Genomic DNA, 23,241 nt, shown 5'->3' with positions numbered 1-23,241 from the left:
AATTCACCAAGTGTCATAACATCCCATATTTCAGGCCTTGCAGATGCTGGTGTTGGTTATGAATGTCCTGAAAGTTATCCCGGCTGCATCACCCCCTCAATGAGTTTTCGTTTTGGAGGAACAGTTACCAAAGACAGCTAGGCTTTCTGGTTTAAATAAAATACAATTTTCTGAGTAGCAAGCATGATGCTTCCATAGAAAGACAACTCCAGCACCATGCAGGAGTGACTTCTATAATGTGACTGTAAAATGTGGTTCTATTCCTGTTAACCCATGGGCATGTAAAATGTATCAATGAAACAACAAAGGCAGTTTCAAGGTGAGCGAGGAGACTCTGGATTTGTCTCCATATTTATTTGTGTTTAGCCTTGAGACTCAGAAATGATTCCACTTAACTTGTGCCTTTGGGTCTCTTAATGGAAGAAGGGAGCTAAAGGGAAGAAATTAAGATGTATTGAATACCATAATGGGTCAGGTACTTGCTGGGTAATTTTTGCTAATTATGTTGTTTCAATTTTCACAATAATGCTGAGTGATAGATATTGCCATCCCTACCTTACAAATAGGGCTTTGAGACTCAGAGGAGTCGGAGCAATGTGCCTGAAGCGTCAAAGTTAGTGATTGACAAATCAGAACTTGTCTTGACCACTCTGTTCCACAGTGTTCCAGTATCTTCTAACTTTTTCTCCAGTGGCTAGAAAATTGGAAGGAAGTGATTGAGTTGAATGGTTTTTCAGTGGCATTTATTCAGTGGAACATAGAACTCTTGTAACTGTGGTACCTGACTGTTAGAATTACAAATTAAAACATGCAAATAATCCTTCAGAAAATATTATTGTTGCAAAAAAAAAAAACCCCTCTTGATAGCACTAGACATTTAGATGTCAGATAAGCAGCAAAATTGAGGTCAATTACAGGGCTCAGTGAACATAAATGAAGAAGTGAGTTGGAAGATAGTACTAGAGAAGAAACAGGTGAGCCAGAGAGCTTTCCCGAAGGTGAGGAGTTGATTTTGACCACGGTCCTTCCAACAGTGTGGCCTTGCACATGCCACCCAGCCCTTCTGAGCTCTAATCACGGGAATAATAGAAATATCTTCTTGACAAGTCTATTAAATATTAAATCAGATTTTTATGTATCAACTTTACCTCACAGGTGGAACCAAGCTCCTAATTTGTATCATCTAATATTGAATTGTAAAACACTGAGAAAAAGGTGACAGGTTCAACATTTCTGATTATGTTCTCTGTTGCTATGGAAATGAATTTTTATAACCAAGAATAGAATTTTATTTAAAAGATTCAGACAGTTGTTTCTAATTTGGCTGTTTGGAACTGGAAATTCATTTGTCCAAATGCAATGTTTTAATGTGTTATTAGGTTCCTAGGAAACCTCCAAAAGATTAGTCGATGGGTGATACAGTTGAACTGTAGTGTAAATGGAAGCAGCTAGTGTGTTGCATCCTGGAAGAAATAGACTTGTGGTTCAGAATGAGGAAGAAAGGGATGGCCCTTCTCTCTTTACTGGTATAGGACCAAAATTTAGGCAAAATTTAGAGCTAGATGAATTTAATCTCTAGGCAGCCTTCTCCAAAACCCTTCTCCCCGACCCGTAATGTCTGAATTCAGTGTTCTTTCTGTGTGCTCCCATGTTCTTAGTCACCCTTAACAGTATTATCACACTGTGTGGCTTAAGAATGCCAGTGAGGTTTTGGTGCCTCAGTTACATCCTACTCACTCCTCTTCTCTAGAGTTCCCCATAAGGAAGATAAACACATAGAACAGTAGCTGAAGAGGAAATAAGGTACTGAATTATCATCATCTAGCAAACACTCCATAAACTCTTGGCACCCCATGCCCCATCTCCTGGGATTTGTTAGTATAACAAAGTTGGAGGCCTAGGTTTAAATCTGTTATGTTCGTAGAACAGACTTCCATGCCCATCTCTTTTTCTTTCTCTCACTTATTTTTTTTCATACATATTGCACAAATATGTCTTGAGTACCTACTATGTGCCAGTTATTATGCCAGGTTCAGGGATGCAGCAGTGAATAAAATAGACACGTTGCTTTTTCTCATGAACCTTACATTCTCCTGGGAAAAAGAGGCAATAAACAAATAAATGAACACACACCTAGATAAGTAATTCAATTGAGATTAATAAGTTTTATGAAAGAAATGACACAGGCTATTTGAGCAGGAATACGAAAGAAAAGAAGGAGAGCTAACTATGTAGAGAGCAGGGTGAAAAGCCTTCCAGGCAGAGGAAGTGAACAGTAAGTGCAAAGGCCCTGAGACAGGAACAAGCTTGAGATGGCCAAGGAACAGAAAGAAGGTCAATGTGACTGGAAGATAGTAAGCGATTGGACTTTGAGAGATGACAAAGTCAGAGAGGTATGTAGGGGCTAGGTGACAGGGACTTGTACGTTGCACTGAGGAACTGGGCTTATATTCTAAGTGTGATGACAATGGGAAGCCAGGGGAGAAATTAAAACTGGAGAGTTTTGTAATGTGATTTATGTCTTTAAAAGAACAACCCGACTGCTTTATGGAGAAAGGATATTAGAGGAGGAAGGAGAAGCAGTTAGGAGGTTATTGCAAGAAGCCAGATGAGAGATGATGGTGTCTTGAACTGGCTGTATGAGTGAGGATGCAGCAGCAGTGGTAGGCACCCAGAGTGTGCCTCCTACAGGGGCTCAGGAGGCTGACGGAGCCAGCGGAGTTTAGCAAATGAAAGAGGAAAAGAAGGGACAATGTCAATGAAGCTGTGCAGCCTGGCCTAGAGGACTGACCGAGGACATTCATCTTTCTCAGTCTCATCTTTTCTGTTTCTGTACCTGGGTTTTCTCTCAAATTTCCAAGTCTTACCATGGTGGGCTCCTTGGAAGCAGCTGCATGGGAGAAGGAGTGGTTGGTTGTGTGCAGTGGGGTATGAAATAGGAGCAATTTATTTTGATTTTGTTATTTGAAAGGTTAAAGTCTATAATTCAGGTACTGCCTGTAATTTTCCCAGAAAAGAAGGGTTCTGCTTTAAATTCTGCAAAAGCGGCCTCTTTGTAATTTAGCAAAACATCAGAAGGCAACATTGCTAAAGACTGCAATTCAGATATGCGAAGACTTGTGTAACTGAAATGTCTTCAGAAGTTATTAGTGTTTCCTGGGTCTGAGTCTCTTCTTTTTAGTATGTATGCATTAATGGAGCCAAAGGTCAGAAATCCGTCAGGTCTTTCCTCCAAGCAAACAATGAAATAGTAACCAAAATTCAGGGGAGGTAAAATCAGAAAATTATACCTACCACCAGTTTGTCGATTAACAAGTATGCATTGCATTCAGCATCACGCCAAGCACTTTGGAGGATATTAAAGAAGTGAATGGCATGGCCTCTTGCCAATCATCCAGCTGGCGAGATGGATCTAAAATTGTGCCTCACATAGTTCATATTCAGCATGATTTTAACATGTCTGCTCCTGGGTTCAGAGATCCTGTTCCTCCTCTTTTCCCTATCACTCAGTGGTCCCTCATGCTCTCAGGTGGCACCTGCTCAAAATGTTAATAGCAACCTCAACTCCTTCCTGTCTTTTATGCATCTTTCTCAGGCTTATCCTCTCTTTTCCAAGACAGACATTTTATCTCAGAAACTTAATCAGATCTTTTCTTGTAGTTTCTTACAGATGGAACTTTCTATGACCCTGAAGTGATTGCAGGCTATGAGAACTTTAAACCCATAAGAAACAACTAGTTGGAAAACTATCAGAATAAACTATTTGTATAGATACATGTTGCTTTTAAAGATTTGCAGTTGACCGGGTGTGATGGCTCATGCCTGTAATCCTAGCATTTTGGGAGGCCAAGGCAAGTAGATCACTACAGGTTAGGAGTTCAAGACTAGCCTGGCCAACATGGTGAAACCTCATCTCTACTAAAAATACAAAAATTAGCTGGATGTGGTGGTGCACACCTGTAATCCCAGCTACTGGGGAGGCTGAGGCAGGAGAATCACTTGAACCCGGGAGGCGGAGGATGGAGTGAGCCAAGATCATGCCACTGCATTCCAGCCTGGGCAACAGAGTGAGACTCCATCTCACACACACACACACACACACACACACACACACACACGAGCGCGTGTGCGCAATTTGGAGTCTCAGATACTTTAAGCATTCTGCAGTTTGTAGCACCATGAAGAGATTTAAGAAATGCCTCACTATCTCATTTGTCTTAGCATCTTGAGCTTTCCAACAGTTTTCATGATTTTAAAAATAATTTGGCAAAGGATAAGTTATAATCAGCGTAAACCTAGAGTTATGCCATTGATTAGGTAGACCATGCAGAGAAGTCTAGTATTTGAAAAGAAAAACTGGACTTCATGTAAACTGAGACTTGGAACAGGAAAGACAGTCATCTGACTTCCAAATTGCAATTTAGAATCTACCAGTTTTTTAATTTCTTGGCACAGGAAATTTAATCAATATTTTTTCCTGATGTTGAAATATTGGTTTTGGACCAGGACTTATTTGAAATTTATCTCTTCTTTTGAGCTTTCACTATTGTCTTTATTAATGATCTGAAATAAGGAATGGAGAAGAAAATTGGGTCAGAATAAGCCAGTTGACACCATTTGTGGCTGGACCCATGCAGGAGGACACCAAGAACTGTGTGAGATGGGTGAGGCCACAGCCTGGGAAGTCTTGTCAAAGGGTGATTCAAGTGTGGGCTAGCAGCTGACTCAGGAACAAACCGGCAGTACTCTGAGGGTTGACTCAAGCTAGGGGATTTGTTAGGCCATCTGCAAGACACATTTAGAGGGAAAATGATCTGGGAATGAAAGTGCTGTCATCCAAACTTGAAAGTTTAAAAGGTATTCATTTTGATAGATGGAGACTAAAAGATTTTGGAATTTGGAGTCAGAAAATCTAGATTTCAATCCTGTCTCTATTTCTGCCACTCTTGGCTTCTATTACCTACCTGTAAAATGAAAATGGTAATGCCTGCTTGATTTCTTTCCTTTTTTTTTTTTTTTTTATCATGGAGTCTCAAGAGGGCACAATGTGGTGGAAAAGTTATATATGGTTTGAAGTCTAATGAATACCTCTATGAAGCTCTAATATAATAAGAGGGTAACAAGCTGCTAGGGATTCGGAGGGTAGATTTTTCATCCCTAGCAAGGACATATAAGGACAGGCCTTGAGAGCACAAGGCAGCATGTGAATGTAACTTGAGTGTAATTGATTTTTTTTTTTTACAAGTCAGACTATTGAGAGTTAAGAACAATATAAACACTAAACAAGCAAATTCAATTGGACAAATACCTGTTCATTCCCACAAGAGATTGAACTGAAGGGTGAGGCCTGTGAATTTCATTGGCAGTAGTCAATATTGCTTCACTCTGTTATAGTTAAAATATAGACCGTCTGCCTCCAAAGCTGTCAATCCGGCACCTTTCACCAGCACTGAGCTCACTTAAAAATGATTTGAAACATTACATTTAAAAAAAGCCTGGTAGATCCTTAGTTAAGGGTACAAAAAAAAAACCAAGTTGTTGTTTGCGTTTCAGATATTTTTTAAAAATACTGTCTGGTGAGTGGAAAATGGCAGCTTGGAAAAATGCCGGCGTAGAGGGCCAAAAACCTAAGAGGGCAAGAGCAGGCAGCTCTGCGCTTCATAAGCGAGCTTTTCTTTAAAACGAGCTACAGCAGCACTGGGCTGTGGGGGAAGCAGAAGGGAAGGAAGAGACGTGGGGAATAGAATTTCTTGTTCCAATAATCCCATAGTTTTCAGCAAGGTCAAAAGTCTGAGAGTTGTGTAGAGCCTTGGGGAGTGGGTCTAAGGAAAATGTGACCTGCCAAGGTCAGCAATTCTGACACTGATTCAAATTCTAGCCCTAGGGGGTAGCTGTTTGATGAGAACAGAGAAGGAGGTGGCATGAATAGATGACATTTAGCATTGGTAGGAGACGGGCGGCTGCAGCGGCTTGTGCAGTCAATTCCATGAGAGATATTTCCAGAACAAACAGAGTCACCTCCTAATTGCCTGCATATGGATTTACCACTTGGTGCATTCTTTTAAAATCTGTAGTTGACACCTCTCTCTAACTTGCACACTCCAGAGTTTGTTTATTTCATTATCAAAGAATCTACACTTTGAGAATTCAAAATCATTTGGAAATGAAACGAAAATGAGGCAACTATGTAATGTGGGAGATGGAACTATAATAACATTGGTTGAGTGCCTTATAAATGGTTATGCCTTGCCTCTCTCCATTAGTTAGAATAAACAAGAATTGACCGGATGCTTCTCCACCCCCATCCCAAATGCACGTCATTTAAGTTTCTTACTAATTAAGTATCCTCTCCCCCCGCTCCCACCCTCAGAGTACCACAAGGTTAAACAAAAAGCCCAATTTCTATGATAAGAAGAGCTTTTTACAAAAAGGTCACCTTGACCATTTAGGATTTCTCTCTCTGTCTCTCTCACTCTTTTTTTTTTTTTAATTTTACAAGTCAGAATGTTGTGAGTAAAGAACAAAATAAACACTAAACAGGCAATTTCCAAAACCCCATTTGTGAAGGCTGGTTTTTAAACGATGAGAAAATGTCTGCACTGCACATTTACAGTCTGTTGAAAGCATATTTGGTGAACAAGCCCGTTGGAGGCATTTATTGAAACTAAACAAGAGCTCTTGGTCTACAAGTCTCCTTCTCTGGCCTCTTAAAGGCAGTCTCTTTGGATGCTCAGGGATGCTCCCCAACTTTTGTGAATTCTGTCTTTTCTTTCCTGCTGTAAGCTAACAGTAGATGAGCTTTGCTTTGACACAGCAGCAGTTCACAAGGGCTAAGAACGTGTACTTGGTGTAGCACCCTTCTCCTGTCACTTAATTGTTCTATGAAGTCACTCTCTGAGCCTTACTTTCCTTTTCTCTAAAATGAGGATTATAATATATCCTTTATGGGGTTTTTGTGAGCATTAAGTAAAATAAGGTATAGGATGTGGTTAGCATTATGCCTTGCATATAGCAAGTCCCTGCTTAATGAAAGTTATTTTATAGCATGTACTTAATTCTTATTTTACAATTGAACAGACATTGTGGAGTCCGTTATCACTCATCCATAAAAACTGTGTGGATATATCCTTGAAATATTTGTAAACATCTGGAAACAATTTAGTCTGAGGACACTTTAGGTAACTAAAGGGACTCATTCTTAAAATGAATATATAGTCTCAGGAGACACCAGGGTCAAAGAGCAAGTGACCAAATACTTCTACTCAATTCAAAAAGCTCTGTGGTGAGAAAAAGGGGAAAAAGAAAGGAGAAAGAGAAGGACCAAGAAAGAGAAATAGCTAATCATCAAGAATATTTTGATTGAGAAGCAATGTGTTGCTTACTCTATAATTTAGAAGTCAAGCATGTAGGCTATACATTCATTCATTTGCTATGTGACCTCTAAATTCATTGTCATACTTCTCAAAAATTGCTATTATTATTATTTTCCTATTACCCTAAAGATCTTGAGAGATGAAATAAATCCTGGAGCTCCTTGTTGACTTTGGACCCAGAAAGCAGTATAAAATAAGAATGTAAGGAAAACTAACACTCCAAGTACAAAGTTGGTCCAAAAAATGTAATGCTATATAGTGTTAATATATATTTCTGAAACTGGACTGTGCTGAGGCAAAAAATTAAGGTATCTATTTTTTTCTATTTTTCTTAAAAATTGCTTTTATTTAACCAACCCATTTGAAAAAGTAATAGGAGTTCTAAAAATTTACTCTTAAAGATAGCTTTATCCATTATGTTTCAACAGTTCCTAACCTTTAATATCCTTGAAAATTAATTTCAGGTGAATGCTCAGGGTTATACAGATTTATGAAATTTATTTACCAATAAAATTTTATGTTTAAAAGGTATGAATATTACTTAAATAAAGACATTTAAATAAACCTCCTATAGTCTGCTGACTATATCATTTCATAGACGAAAGAACATTATAAGACCAAAATAATAAAATGGCTACTAATTACTACTAATTGCACTTGCAAAGTAAAATAATAAAAGGGCATATTTAACATATAAAACTTTACTATGTTGTACTGATTGTTGTACCCATTTAATTATGAAACTTGAAGAGTTTGTCTTTGTTCTGGGAACTGCTTACAGGAAATTTCTAATTGACATCTTTTTTTCTTCCCATTTCTTAACTATATACTTGCTAAGTTCAGTATTGAAACTTATTTGATAATTTTGTGCTGACTCAAGTTCAAGTAAAATTCATATTATTCTTTAGCTTTGCATCTTTTGGTTTTTAGTTCTGTGACACTATAATTATTATCAATATACATTAGCAATCGATAGCACATTTATAATGAGAAGAAAGATAATACGAGCTAAATGTAGAGATTTGAGGCTTTTTCTTCAGGAATTATTGATTTGAAGTTGTATGTAATCTATCAGCATATGCTCTTTTCTAACCCATTGGTTCCCAATCTTAGATTCCCCAACTTCTTGAGGCAGTAAGAGAGGACCTTTATTTTTTTTTCTGTTATTTCAAAAATATTAATAAAAATGTATGTTTACTCTCTATAAGCAAAAAAAGAACTTTAAGATTTTTGGCGGGATTGATAATAATTTAGTGAGACTCTGTGGAGCTGTGTACTGTTCTTAGAACAAAGTAGGGACTCATTAAAGAGCTGAATAAATCAATGAATGAACAATCTTCCTGGCTATCACAGGCTAAATGATATCATAGTCTGACAATTTTGAATTTACTTAATGCAAATGACAAAATATAGTTGATTTAGTAGAAAAGGTTTTAAATCATGGAATCTATGTGGGAAGGCAGTCCATGGGGCTGAACAATTGAGAACATTCATAAAGATGTGAGTGGAAACAAGGGTGAGTTTTGAGGAAGATTTGTGTATTTAATCTTTATATGCCTGTGACCAGATGTCTATGCCAAGAAGCACATGTTTTTGTTTTTGTTTTAAACTTTCAGTTTATGGTTCCGAGGTCCTGATACTAATCAGCTTTAAAAAAATCGTTTTCATTTCTTAGGTATTTTTCTTGCTTTTGGGCACCAGGTGGCAATACGGAGTGAGGTGGGGAGTGCATGGGGCACAGAGGTTGGATTGTCATAAAGACCAAGCATCTGTAGAGTGAACTGATGAGATTTAATATCACATCTGTGTGTGTGTGTGTGTGTGTGTGTGTGTGAGTGATAGAGAGAGAGAGAGATCAAAAAAGAGAAAACTTTGTAAAGATTTGGTTCCATTTTGTCTGAGAAAGACTGGATTGGCATTCCTCATCTGTATGAAACACTTTTCTCAACAGATTCCATACAATATATCACTTGGAAAATTCAAGAGCTGCCAGGTCTCTAGCTCTTGCTAGCATTTGGTTAGAATTTCACTGTATATAAGATCCTTACTCCTCCCCTCCTCCCCATTTATTCAACATTTACTGAGCACCTATAATGTCCCATGCACTGTAATAAGTATTAGAAATGTTGTATCAGATAAGATCTTGTTCTTGCCCCCTACAAGCTTATAGTTTAGCAGGGACAGACATGTGAACCCTAAATCAGCTGCATGTTATGGCTTCTACGATGGAGTCAGGATCAAGGCAGGATATGGAAGGATCACAAAGATGAAATTGTCAGTCCGATGGGTAAAGAAAAACGTCATGGGAAATATGAACTATAAGCTGAATAGTGGTAGATGAACAGATATCCATCACTTAGACTTGGAGAGAGAAGTTATAATAATCGATTTTACTCCTTTGAACCCTTCAAGTGTGTGTGGTGCATATAAGGAAGTTGGTTGAATCTTAGCATTTATTTATAGTAATACTCATAAGCACAATCTGCAGTTAACATTACCAGCCTAGTTTTTGAACTTGAAAATGTGAGAAAATACGTGTTTGGTAAAATTCAACTTCCCCACTTTCTCCCACATATGAGCTTTTATGTGATAAGAATAATTATAATATAAATTAGACTTTACGTATTCAAATGTTTTTATTGGGTCAGGGCAGATTAAATAGGTGCCACCTGAATTATGTACCAGAGAGGCCTTGGAACTGTGACTCTGGGAAAGGTATAAATAAAATTAAATTTACAAGATATTCAGAGAGATGGATATTTCAGAAAATGTAAGATATTACAGAGAGAACAGTAAGTTAGCTCGATGCAGTCTTTGCTGTGAGCATCAAAACAAGGAAATGCATGAACTGGTCAGATACAGTCCATCAGAAAATGCTTGATTCCAAAGAGAAGGTACTCATGGTTTTATCTAGACAGACAAAAAGAGGCTTGAGAGGATAATGTAATGAAAAGATGCTTGACAAAATTTAGGGATGGATAATACACTAATTTGGGTTTTAGAAAGCTATTGAGAGAGCAAAGTAATGCAGCCTTTCAAGTGAGGGCCATATTTTATTCACCACTGTTTTTCCAGTGCCAATCACAGACCTGGAAAATGATTGTGCAAAAGGTATTTGTTGCATGAATAAATGAAAGAAATAAAGCAGATGGGTTGCATGTTTGCAACCAAACAAAGATTGGATTAAAAAATGTTTATTAACCAACCAGAGAGTGAAATATAAAGTGATGTCTTTCAGAAACTATTGATGGATTTAATCAGATCACACTTACATAACAGCTTGCTTTTATGGAGTTGCCACTCAAATGAATTCTGACATCCCTAAGAAAAAATTTATTCCCTCCTTCCCTTCCTTTTCCCCTTCCCCTTCCCCTTTCCCTTTCCCTTCCCTTTCCTTACCTCCCCTTTCCTTCCCTCTCCTTCCCTTCCCTTCCCTTCCCTTTCCTTCCTCCCTCCCTCTCTTCCTTCCTTCCTCCCTCTTTGCCTGCCTCTCTTCCTCCCTCTCTCCATTTTTTAGTTCTTTTTAATATTTTTGTTTTTATTTCAGATATATTGTTACATCAATTGCTTTCTTTAATTTTATTCTTTCCTCTTCTCCCTTCCTTTCTTTTCCCTTCTCTTTTCACCTTTTCTCCCCTCCTCTCCTTCCCTCTTTCTCTTCTACTCTTGTGTGTTGTGACAAAGATAGTATTGAAAATAAACAAAATGAAGCATAGTCCAAATGGTTTAATGTAGAGTATGAAAATATTAACCCTGTGCCCTGGGTCGTGATCAACAGAATTCCAGCAGCAGGTTTCAGAGCACTATGGGGCCTTCTGTTAGGGCGAGGGGAAGCAGTGTTCTCTAAGCCTGCCTTATTAGCACATTTATTCAAGAAATATTTAGTGCACAGTTATTGTGTGCTTGGTACTGTGTTAAGTGCTATGAGGAATACAAAGATCCCTGTCCTTAAGAGGTCATATATGGGTCTAGAATCTAGACTCTAGATATACACATAAATATAATATCAAATGGAAAGTGGTGCCATGAGAGAGGAGCCAATTCCATAATAAAGTTGTTTTTATCTTGGCAGACCAAAATTGAAGTTGGATCTATTCAGGTTTACATTTCCAGGAAAAATGTACATTTGTATTATTATTAACAATTGTCCAGGATCAGGAAGCCCTTTCTAATAACTGACATAAATCCTTATGGGGTAAGAACCCAATTTATTTTCCATTGTTTCAATACTTTTGATTAAATTCTTAATTTAAAGGGTTTAACTAAAAATAAAAGTGTACAAACTTCCAAGAAATAGAATTGATGAGCCTCTTGGGATATCTTTCCTTAATTAATGCTTGACATATTTTAGAATGTAGCTAACTTTCTAGAATGTAGTTAAGGGATCACCTTACATTATTTTTAAGTTGTTGCGTGTATTTGATGAAAAATTAAAGTTTTTTTTTTTTTTTTTTAAATTCAGGCCACTAGAGTTCCACTATTTTTTAAGAACCAGGTCTGTCCTAGTTGAATCTGTTTTTTTTTTTTTTTCAAGATAGGAAGTAATAATCTACAACAAGTATTGGGGATTAAAATGGGTCCAATAGATAATCTTCATGGAAATAAGTGGAAAAAACCCCTTAGCTAACAACTAATCCTCTCTCTCTCTCTCTCTCTCTCACACACACACACACACACACAGACACACATGCACACTCACATGCATCTCTCACATTTTTCTGCAACTGAGACTTCTAGAATTTTTATATCATCAAAAGACTTACCTTCTGCAGAAAGCCCTTGACCTTGAGGTGCCTTGGGAAATTTTAGGACTTGGCCTAATCCTATATATATTCCAGACAAATTTTGACAGCCTTATTGCTTTTCATCATTAAGTGATCCTGGAACTTTTCCTAAATATTCAGGCATGTTAACACCAGCATCTTGATTCACTTCCAACCCAACCTTCAATTTATTCCACTTAGGCTAGTCACAACATTTTTCCCCAGTCCTTCTGTGACCTAAGCAATTCTGGGAGACTGCAATGTGTGCTGTTAATATTTGTAGAGTTCTCAGGAGACAGAAGCTATAGAAAAGCTAAATACCATGGTTTTGTTATTACTACTAATTACAAGGCTCTACCTCAAAGGAATCAGGGTGAGAAGAGATGAATTAGCATTGATAAATGACTTGCAAAATAGAATATGCTGTAGAAAGGTTCTAAATATACTATAAAGAGTGGAGACAGCATGCAAATGTGATTAGGGAGGTGGGGTCAAAGGGCAAACACTGGAATACGGGTGTACTTAGGGTCAGTATGACCAAATTCTAGTATGATGTAATTTCCTGCACATACCAATCTCAGAGGCAGGCTCTCAGGAAACAGGATATTTGATATGGCAGTACAACCTTTCTTATGAAGGGTACTAGGAAAGAACAACAGTTGACTTTTTTGCTGGGCTGTGATCTTCCACTTTCCCTATCTGCCAGCCCCCACTAAAATCAATAATCACTGTTGTAAATAATTTGGAAATGTATGTTGTTAAGATAAAACTTACTCAGCTAGACTCTTAAAAGAAAAACTATTAGAAACAAGAAATTTGATAGTGTGGCTAGTATGATGGAAACTGGCAATTTGCTATTTAAAATTTCTTTGGAGGTTGGATCAAAAAGATGAGAAGCTCAGACCTTGAATCAGACTAAATTTACAAGAGGAGACAGAAGATCGAGGGACATTTATTCTCTAAGAAATCTGACCCGAATGGGGAAAATGAGATGTAGTGGCAAGGCAATGGGTCTGCATAGTATACAACTCAGGCAAGGTTTGTGCCCACAAAGAAAAATGGTTGGGAGCAATAATTCCATCTTATTTATACATATTTTATTACTAGTTTTTTTTTTTTTTTCATGTGTTCACCACACAGAGATTCCATGAAGCAGGGACAGGCTTAGTTTTGTAAAGAACTTTGCAATTTTCCTGGAGGAAAGTTGTCGCCGTGAAGGACTTTATTACCACACACTTTGGTTTCCAGGTGCGGGTGCGTCCAAACCCCAGGTGCAAATATCTCCACATTTCAGCACCATAAGCTTTCAGTTTCTCACTTGTGTTTTGTATAGTACCTGCCAACACATGAAACACGGTAGAAAGGTTTGATCAATTTTTAAAATGAATTTAGGAAAAAACAGTAACTTACAGAAACTTTGAATTCAGAGTTGAAAGAGAGCTTATAAATGATCAAACCAAACCTATTCTGGGAGCCGAAATTCCTTCTCTGGTATTCCTGGCAGACAGGATCCGGCCTTGCTTAAAGATTTTCACACAAAACAGCTGTTTTTGTTGCAGAGTGGAAATGGTTCTTATGAAATTTATATGAAAATTCTGTGAATGTCTATGTGTGTATGCATGCGTAATTTATATTTCCATCTAGGAAATATAATTATATATTTATATATATAATTTATATAAATATATAAATATATAATTGCATTTGCTTATTCAAAAGCTAGTCGCACTGGTTGAGAAGTATGAGGGTACTTATGGGGAAAATAAGACAGAATTAGGATAGTACTTTAAATCTGGGAAATGTGCCCACGGTATTTACTGCTGTTTTAAGAAAGCATATTTATGCTTTTAATACCAAGCAGATCTTCTTGTTGATTCAGGACTTCTGCTATTTTACAATAAAAGCAGATTGTAAATGAAACTTTACTGATTTTCCTTTTTCCTTTTCCTGTAGTAATCAAATGCTCTCAGCCACTGGATCTAATGAGTAACAGCTGTGCTTGAAGTGTCCTTATAGATAAAAATTAAAAGTATGGTAACATCTAAGGATTTTGTTGTTGTTAGAATAACAGTAGACTTAGGAATTAAGAGGAGGCTAAAGGCATCAATGCTTCTAGTATGTCAGTCAGCCTCTTCACGTAGTAAGTTGGAGAAACTGACATAGTCTAATGAGCCGATGCATTGGGAGATATGCTGTGGTGATCTGACCTTACTTGGAGTTGCAAAGACTTGCACTGGAAGAGTCTATCTCCCTAGTGATGGTGGGGATGGTTTGCTAAATGTCCTTGAAGGCCTGATTTGCAAGATATCTGATGTTGTTATGATTAAATGCAGTAACCATACCCCATGAACCATTAGAGATAGAAGGAGCTAGAGAAGGTGCCCTTCCAAATCTCTTACTGACAAAATGAGGAAGCTGAAGTGATTGCACAAGATCAGCCAGCTAGCTGCACAACTGTGACTGGAAACTGAGCCCCTATGTAATGCTCATTATGTCCCACCAATGGCTTTCCCGTACCTGCATTATGGTTGTAGCCACTCTAAACAAGATGCTATTTTAATACTACATACCTAAAGGTTCAATCAGTTGGACGTTTTTCTCTTTTTACCAAAACCTTTTTAGAACATATTTGATATGAGTGTCATTTGTCTGTTGACATACGCTTGGTGGAAGGAGTAAGTGTCCTGGGATAGAAAGGCTATTCTTCTCTGCTGCGGATGTGTGGAATCCTCAGCCACAGTTGGATAGAAGAGAGTATTTTCTTCTTCAGAATCAAGACCACAGGTTTTTTTTTATGTGGCCAGTCTTGAGTTTTGTCAACTTAACTAAACATATCAATTCCAATCAATTATATTTCCTATTAGTTCAAACACTTCTGCAGTCAACAAGAAATCTGTAAAGAGTCCCTGAGTCCCTGCCCTCACTCTCACACACATTTCTTTGTGTGATCAGTATGAACGTGCATCTTTTCCTTCAAATATCATGACCCCATCCTTATTTTCTCTTTTCCCTTATTTTCCTGGGTATGCTTTTTTCCCCCTCTCTATTCTCTGAGGCCTTTGCTGGAACCTTTATTGAATGCATAGCACATGCTTGGAGCAATTTAGGATGACTTTTCTAGGATCATCCAGATGTCCAGTGTGGAGAAATAAAATAAAACATGCTTTTCTCTACATTTCAACATAAAGGCTTTGGTTGGCATTTTAGTTTTCTCTGTCTTTAGCAGTAGACATGTCCAAAGACCAGTACAAAAAAAGAGACAGAAGAGATCAGCATGTGCTTCACACCTGCACTGGTCACTCATTCAAGGTGCAAGGTAGGCAGGAGCAAAGGAGAGAGTGACACATGAAAAGTTTCCAGGCCAGATGGCAGTAGGACAATCCAGGCATGCTTGTCTAGGTCTATTTGTAAACCCTGTGGGTGTTATCCCCACACTGCAAGAACAGTGATAAATACGCCATTAACCATGACCAGCAGTGACATGTCTGTATTAGAGAAAAAAAGGCAACCCTGAATCTTAATATATTTTACGTCTTACATTGCTTATTCTCTAGTGTGCAGTTCTCAGAGAGGAATGCACCACAGTATTCCAATAGTGATGAAAAGATAACATAAGGTGCAGCCAGCAGTCCAGAAGAGATGTGGTTAAGATTTGTGAAACTATTTGAAATCGTTTATAAGTAAAAATACCTCACTCAATGATTCTTATGAATTCAATTTTCCAGTTAAAAAAGGGCAAAGAACACATTTTGCCATTTGTGCTAGGGATTAATATCCCTTTATTTACATGCAAATTACTTTAAAAGGTAGGAAAACCTATAAAATTTTAAAGGTTCCACACTGGGGGCTTACACTAAGAGTCTTTGTCAAATAAAATGAATTCTCGCAGATCTGCTTTGAGCTACTTTCTTTGCCTCTAAGCACAGCCTCTCTTAGAGGAAGGAAACAGTAAAGTTCTCACAGAGAAAGAAAACGTTTACCACTCAGTAAAAATCCATGGGCCTCACTGTATGAAAGCTTTAATTTAGCTCGGCTCATTCCTCCATGAGTTAATTTAGAACACCAATAAAAGGAGATTATTTTTGGACTGAGAATCTGCCTGGCACATTTTTTGAACTTAATAGAGCTAAATAAAACTATCCAAACTCTTGTGATTTTTGGAGGAGGTCATCTACAAGCGATAGCCCTGTGATAGTTTTCATGAACATAGCAGACCAAACGTGAAGGAACATTCTCTAATCTGGAGAGATTAGGGGCCTCATACATGAATAGACTCACTTCTTAAATACACATTAACAGGAAGAGATATGGAATGTGAACATGCATGCACACGCTCTCCAGGCAGGAGACAGCCAGGAGAAATGGAAAGTGCAGAGGCCTAGGAATAAGATAAGCCATGTCTTAGCTTTGGCTGTGCTGGGGAACTAATTTCCATTGGGAAAACAGCTTCATCTCTTGGAACATTAGTTCCTTTTGTAAAATGGGAACAATGGTCTCCCTTGAAGGGTTATAATATTGCATGTGTACAAATGCATAATCTTCCAAGTGTGATATTTTTGTTTTGATTTATTTACTTTCCTGTATTGACCTTTTCTATTTTCTTCTAATAATAAATGTAAGACAAGCTTATCTTAAAGAATTAGAGAAATATATAGAAAGGAAGATAAGGGAAAAAGTCTTCATTATTGCATCATTCGGAGGCTTTTCTTCCAATCTTTACATTATTCAGAGGCACTTTCTTCCAATCTTTTGCTGAACATTTTCTTTTATAGTTAAGAATACACCACATTTGTAGCTGGAATCCTTAAAAAAAATACATATTTTTTGCATGTCTATAAATATACATATATATTTATATCTGCATCTGTAGATATACAAATACAGATATCCATATACATATATAGATATATAAATATGTATATATAAATATGTAGAAATATATGTCTATATAAATACATACATATACAAATATGTATATCTATATACACATATACAAATATGTATATCTATATATACATATATAAATATGTATATACATATATAAATATATCCAGATCTAGATCTAGGTCTGGATATATTTATATGTATCTAGATCTAGATCTATATATAAATCACCATGTTCTTTTGTATTATTAAAAGGCCTTTATATAACACAACTTTTAATACTGCATATTCCACCTTCCCATCATCATCATCTTTGTCTTTATTAGTATCATCTCCAAGATCATTATCATCACCGTTTGTTAAACACTATGAACCAAACCATGTGTAAGTAATTTACACATATTACACTATTTTACTTTATTCTCCATAATTATTCACATTTGTAAATGGAGACAAATATAGCCAATAAAAACAAAAATATTGAAGAGAATAATAATCATCTGTAAGCTTTGTGCTTCTAAGAGAAACTCCAGGACCATTTCAAACTAACTTAACTGGCAACAAGGTGACTGAAACACTGATTATTACCTTGTACTTTTTTGGAAAGTTAAAGCTAAATAAGGCTATATACTTATATCTGTTTCTTGAAAGAGAGTTCTTACCATTATATAACCACCTGAGGAAAACACTTTTTAAAAAAATTAAAAACTGAGAAACAAAGCGTCTCTTTATTTTTCTGTTCCCAAAGAATGGAATCATTTAAAGATGGGGAAACGTTTCAGCTCAATGCAAAAAGGCTTCTTCCAAGAATACATAGGCACTATTCAGGGTTTAGAAAGTTGTTTTAGAATCACAGTAGAGGCCTTTGCTTATTAAAATAGACCATTTTTTTTTCCTGACCATTTAGCCTTGCAAAGCAGCTGAGAGGAGTAACACCATATTATTTCTTCAGCTTTCAGATATCTATCTAGTAATTTCCATTTTCATCCACAGAACACATTCAGAGCAGAACTGGAGTAAAGTTGTTGCTGACTTGATTTGGCCAATGATTCTTAAGAAATGACGGTGGCACAACTGTCACATCTTTCTGCCAAAACCTTGTCAGTCCAGCAGTCTCCACTGGATGAGGTGAAGGGAGACGAAGGCTAGAGATGGGAGAGTCAGTCCTGAGAGGGGAGGAGGGTGGCTGAGGAAGTGTCAAGGGGGTGTCTGGAGAAGAGGCCCCGGGCTATTAGCTAGCTGTCTAATCCTCCCCTCAGCAAGGGCTTTTGACTGCCAAGACTGTTATCCTGTGTGCAGTGTTGATGGTCTGTAATCCTTTGTCAGAGTAATTGACGGTGAAGTCTGCACTTTTGCAGCTAATGATAAATAGAGCCTTTAAAGGTTGTAATTTCTTGTTTAACTGATGCCAGTTGCAAATACTTTGTGCTGAGGAATAATTCCTCTCTGCCAAATAAAATACAGTGGAAGTCTGTGGTGTGTTTTTCAGCTTATTGTTAGTCACAGCTTTCCTGACAGAGCACTTTCTATGCAGGAGATAAATGCTCAGGCCCTCCGCCTGCCAATTTCAGCACAGAAAGGACTTTTCTGTGGAAAAGACTTTTCTGTTTCTCTAGTGAACATTAATAAGGATTTTTATTTATTTTACTTTTTTATTTTATTCTTTTACAAAACCCTTTCAGAGGGGCAAATGTTTGCTTCCTTGCAATGAGAATTGTTTGAGTTTTTAAAATGGCTCTCATTTCTTTCTCTGTCCCATTCAGGAGCTCTGGTTTGCACACAGCTCCTCTAGATAAATGGTAAGAGGATGGCTCTCTAGTCCGTTCACAGAAAACTGTATTATGGCCAAAGGGAGTGGGGAAAGGCTTCCCCAAGGGTCTGTGCACCACAAGACTGAAGGGAAAATTATAGTAAAATGGGCCAGAGGATGGCAAAAAGGAGAGAAATGAGGTTCCTAGGAGCTCGAAGGAAGACTAGCCTGCTTGGATATAAATTGAGATTCATACCTTTCACAGCGAAACCAAAGCAACACAAAAATGCACCGAGAAATACCAGGGTGCCTCAAAAGTACAAGTGAATGGATTTGAGAAGGAGTCTCGCTCTGTCGCCCAGGTTGGAGTGCGGTGGCATGATCGAGGCTCGTTGAAACCTCTCCCTTCTGGGTTCAAGCGATTCTCCTGCCTCAGTCTGCCAAGTAGCTGGGATCACAGGCTCCTGCCACCACACTCGGGTAATTTTTGTATTTTTAGTAGGGATGGGGCGAGGCTGGTCTTGAACTCCTGACCTCAGGTGATCTGCCAGCCTCAACCTCTCAAAGTTCTGGAATTACAGGTGTGAGCCACTGAGCCCAGCCAAGTGGATGGATTTCAAGGGTTTTCATATATATGACTATAATCACATTTAAATGTATTGATGGGGTTACAAACTTGAAAACATTCTATGGCCTCCTATGGCCATTTTTTAAGCAAATGAAACATCATACTCAATTTGATGCATTTGGAAATTATTTTTTGTGAATGAGTTGGTTCAAGCCAACCTCCTTCATAGGAAATAATTTCTGAGCCCAGGAAGTCCAGTAGGTCTCAGGTGAAATGTTGGCAGGTGGAGGTGCTTCTAGCTAGTATAGAACTGCTGATGAGTGTGTTACTGCAGGTTCTATTATAGGGTGGGAGAACCTTTAGGATATATATTCAGACCATTTGGAAAGTCCTTCAGGGCTCTTCCATACGTTAAAAAATGGCATGTCCTCGTGTCCTGAATTCCTGCTTTACTTATCTAGTCATTTAGATATACATATATGTCATAGATTGAAAGAAAGATGACCAGGAGAATTAAAAACAGACCTAGACAGGGGAGAAAGTGGGAGATGATGGACAGAGACACTATAGTGAAAATTTAGCTATCAGAGAGGCCTTAAGCATCCTATTCATTAAAAGTAGCAGACAGTCGGCCGGGCGCGGTGGCTCACGCCTGTAATCGCAGCACTTTGGGAGGCCGAGGCGGGCGGATCACGAGGTCAGGAGATCGAGACCATCCTGACGAACACGGTGAAACCCTGTCTCTACTAAACATACAAAAAAATTAGCCAGGCATGGTGGCGGGCGCCTGTAGCCCCAGCTACTGCGGAGCCTGAGGCAGGAGAATGGCGTGAACCCGGGAGGTGGAGCTTGCAGTGAGCCGAGATCGCGCCACTGCACTCCAGCCTGGGCGACAGAGTGAGACTCCGTCTCAAAAAAAAAAAAAAAAAAAAAAAAAAAAAGTAGCAGACAGGCCGTATTATTAGTGCTGTCCTTCTGAATCTGTAAAGCATTAATATTTGTCTCATGCTCAGCAAAAACCAAGCTCCATGTTACCAGGTTGCTACCTGGAGACAAAACTGCCCCTATCACCCACTTTGCTGCTGAAAACCCGTTACTGACTGCCCTACCCTGGAGGATGCAGTTCAAGAGTCTTAGCGTGTTGGGAAAGGTCCTCTACCATCTGGCCCTACTTTCCCACTACAGCTTCATCTTCCCAAGGCTCTCAAATGCTGGCCTGAGACAACACAGGGAAATCATGATCGTATCACTTATCAGCACGGCATTCCTGAGAAGTCTACTTTTCTGAACCCCTGAAATTAGGACAGTGACATAGTTTTTCATAGGGCTGTTATGAGGAATAAATGAGGTAAAAATCCACTTTTAGGAATGAGTAATACTGCCTTTATCATCCTGATCTGTCCATTACAAACAGTACTTTTCCACTGGTCAAAATGTGTATTTTTCCATCAAAATCTAGTGCAATTAGTTCCTCTTCTTTATGACTTATCTGTTATCTCATCTATTAAGGTACAGTTGATCCTTCCTTTGCATCACAACTTTACTATATATATATCCTCCATTATTTTGCATAATTCAAGTTTGAAGTTACTTGCTTATATATCTGTTTTTCCTCACTAAATTTTGAGCTCCTTGTGGGAACCACTGACCTTTCATACTTATCAGCCAGTGCTCATCACCAGTAGCAAACATATATTACACTAAATAGAAAGAAAACACAACATAGGAACTCTGAACTGTGGTTTGTCATTGCAACTTGATTTGAATTCCATGGTTTAAAGGCTCATATAATCTTTGGGCATGAAATCAGTTTAACTTGTGGGCATCTGATCATTCTATTTCTACTCAGGCCAAATGTTTTGCTTGTTTTGTTCGAGAATTACAAATTTAGAGTTTAAGAAATTTTCTTTCCAAAAACTATTAAGAAGTAGAAGAATTTTTTTTTAAGGAAAGATTTTATTCAAAAGGGTTATTGCAATAGGGAGAATGCTTCAACTACAAGTTTTACAAATGCCCTAAAGTCAGACCAAAAATACATTTTCTTATAATTGACACATTATAATTGTACATGTTTATTCAGTACAGTATGATATTCCGATACATGTATGCAATGTGTCATGATCAAATCAGGGTAATTATTAATATCATATCCATCATCTGAAACGTTTATCTTTTTTTGTGTTGAGAACACTCAAAATCCTCTTTTCTATTTGAAGATACACGTGAATTATTTTATAGTCACCTGATAGCAGTATAGAACAATAGTCCCCAACTTTTTGACACCAGGGACCGGTTTCATGGAAGTCAATTTTTCCATGGATGGGGGAAGGTGGGGGTAGGGAGCGAGAATGGTTTTGGGATGAAACTTCCACCTCAGCTCATCAGGCATTAATTTAGATTATCATAAGGAACCTGCACCCTAGATCCCGCGCATGCGCAGTTCACAATAGGTGGGGGTTTCTGCTCCTGTGAGAATCTAATACTACCGCTGATTTGACAGGAGGCGGAGCTCAGGCAGTAATGCTCACTCACCTGCCGCTCAACTCCTGCTGTGTGACCCTGTTCCTATCAGGCAACGGACTGTTACTGTAATTTTTTATGTTATTAACCAACCTCTTCCTATTCTCCCCTCCCCTCACACTTTCAAGCCTCTAGTAACCACAAGTGTACTCTCTACTTGGAAGAACTTTTAAGAAGTGGATTTGTCGGACTCCTCCCTGTGGAGTTGGCAGTGCTATACAGTGGGTGTGTGTGCAGGCAAAGCAGATCCACATTTCTGTTAACAAATGTAATTTATAACAAGTAAAAAGAGAACTCCTCAACTGAATTTCCTAAGAGCGAGGGTAACCAGTTCCCAGGATTGAGACTTTTGCCCGTGTTCGTAGAAGAAGGTATCACATGTTTTCCGTTGTTCTATGAGCACCCTGTAAAGGGTAAACTCTCAAATTTAAAATTTTATTTTTATGGTACTTAAAGCAAAAAGACAATATAATGTGGGTCTCCCATAAGTGGCAATAGCAGAGTGTTTTTTTAAAACTTGGAGATTCCAGAAAGCTAGGTTGCAGCTTTCAATAATTTACGATGTTCGGTGAAATGGATGGGTAGATCTATGCAATTATCTTCCTCTCATTGGCTTCGTGCATAATCAGATTAATACTCCCACTTTTCTAAGAGGGATTTATAACCATTTGATCAAGAGAAGAACAGAAATATCTTGCAGGCTGGAACTTCAGTTTGCAAAGCCAACCAAATGTTCAGAGGCATTTCTTTGAAGAAAACATCTCTTACGAAAATCATAGAATTGCAATCCAATCATGTCAAGAAGTTTATCTGTTTATCTAATTTAATTTCTAGGTTAAAATTATACCTGATACACTGCCACGAATTCCTATCCACTTCTTAAAAGTTCTTCCACTACTTAATAGTTTATAGGAAGAAAATTTTCTAACCTCTGAATTCTTTCAGGATCGTTGGTTCTATGAATGTCAAGTGATTCAGAACTTGGGCTCTGTAGCCAAACTACCAGACGTCGTCCATTGTGTGCCCTGGGCCTGGATGATCAGCTCCCTAAGCCTTGGTCTCCTCATCTGCAAGACCTCCTAGTGTAGTGAAATATGAAATGGTCCATGTAGAGCACTTAACAGAGGTTCTTAGCAAGTAGTTAGTACTTAATAATTGTTTGTTATTCAGAAATATTTATTAAGTATTTACTTGGTAAATCATATTGACTTGACATTACATTAGTTCCTGGAAAGTATATAGGAAAAGTACAAATTACTGCCTCTGTCTTCACAGAGTTTATAATAATAATACATTACATAATAGTGTGTTTTTTTTAAGTCATCTTACTTGAACCTCACAACAACACTTGAAAACATTTAGGACACTTTACATTTGTATTTT

At 37.9% G+C, this 23,241-nt stretch overlaps 1 protein-coding gene across 4 annotated transcripts in view; it reads left to right on the top strand.

Moving 5' to 3' along the window:
- PRRX1 (paired related homeobox 1) overlaps nt 1-23,241 on the top strand; it is a 75,779-nt gene that overhangs the window by 18,002 nt on the left and 34,536 nt on the right. The gene's annotated exons all lie outside the window — the stretch shown is intronic.

This window comes from Papio anubis, chromosome 1, assembly GCF_008728515.1.
Source record: "Papio anubis isolate 15944 chromosome 1, Panubis1.0, whole genome shotgun sequence".
NCBI lineage: Eukaryota > Metazoa > Chordata > Mammalia > Primates > Cercopithecidae > Papio > Papio anubis.
Note: the sequence above shows the minus strand (reverse complement) of the source record. Positions and strands in the feature narration are given on the sequence as shown.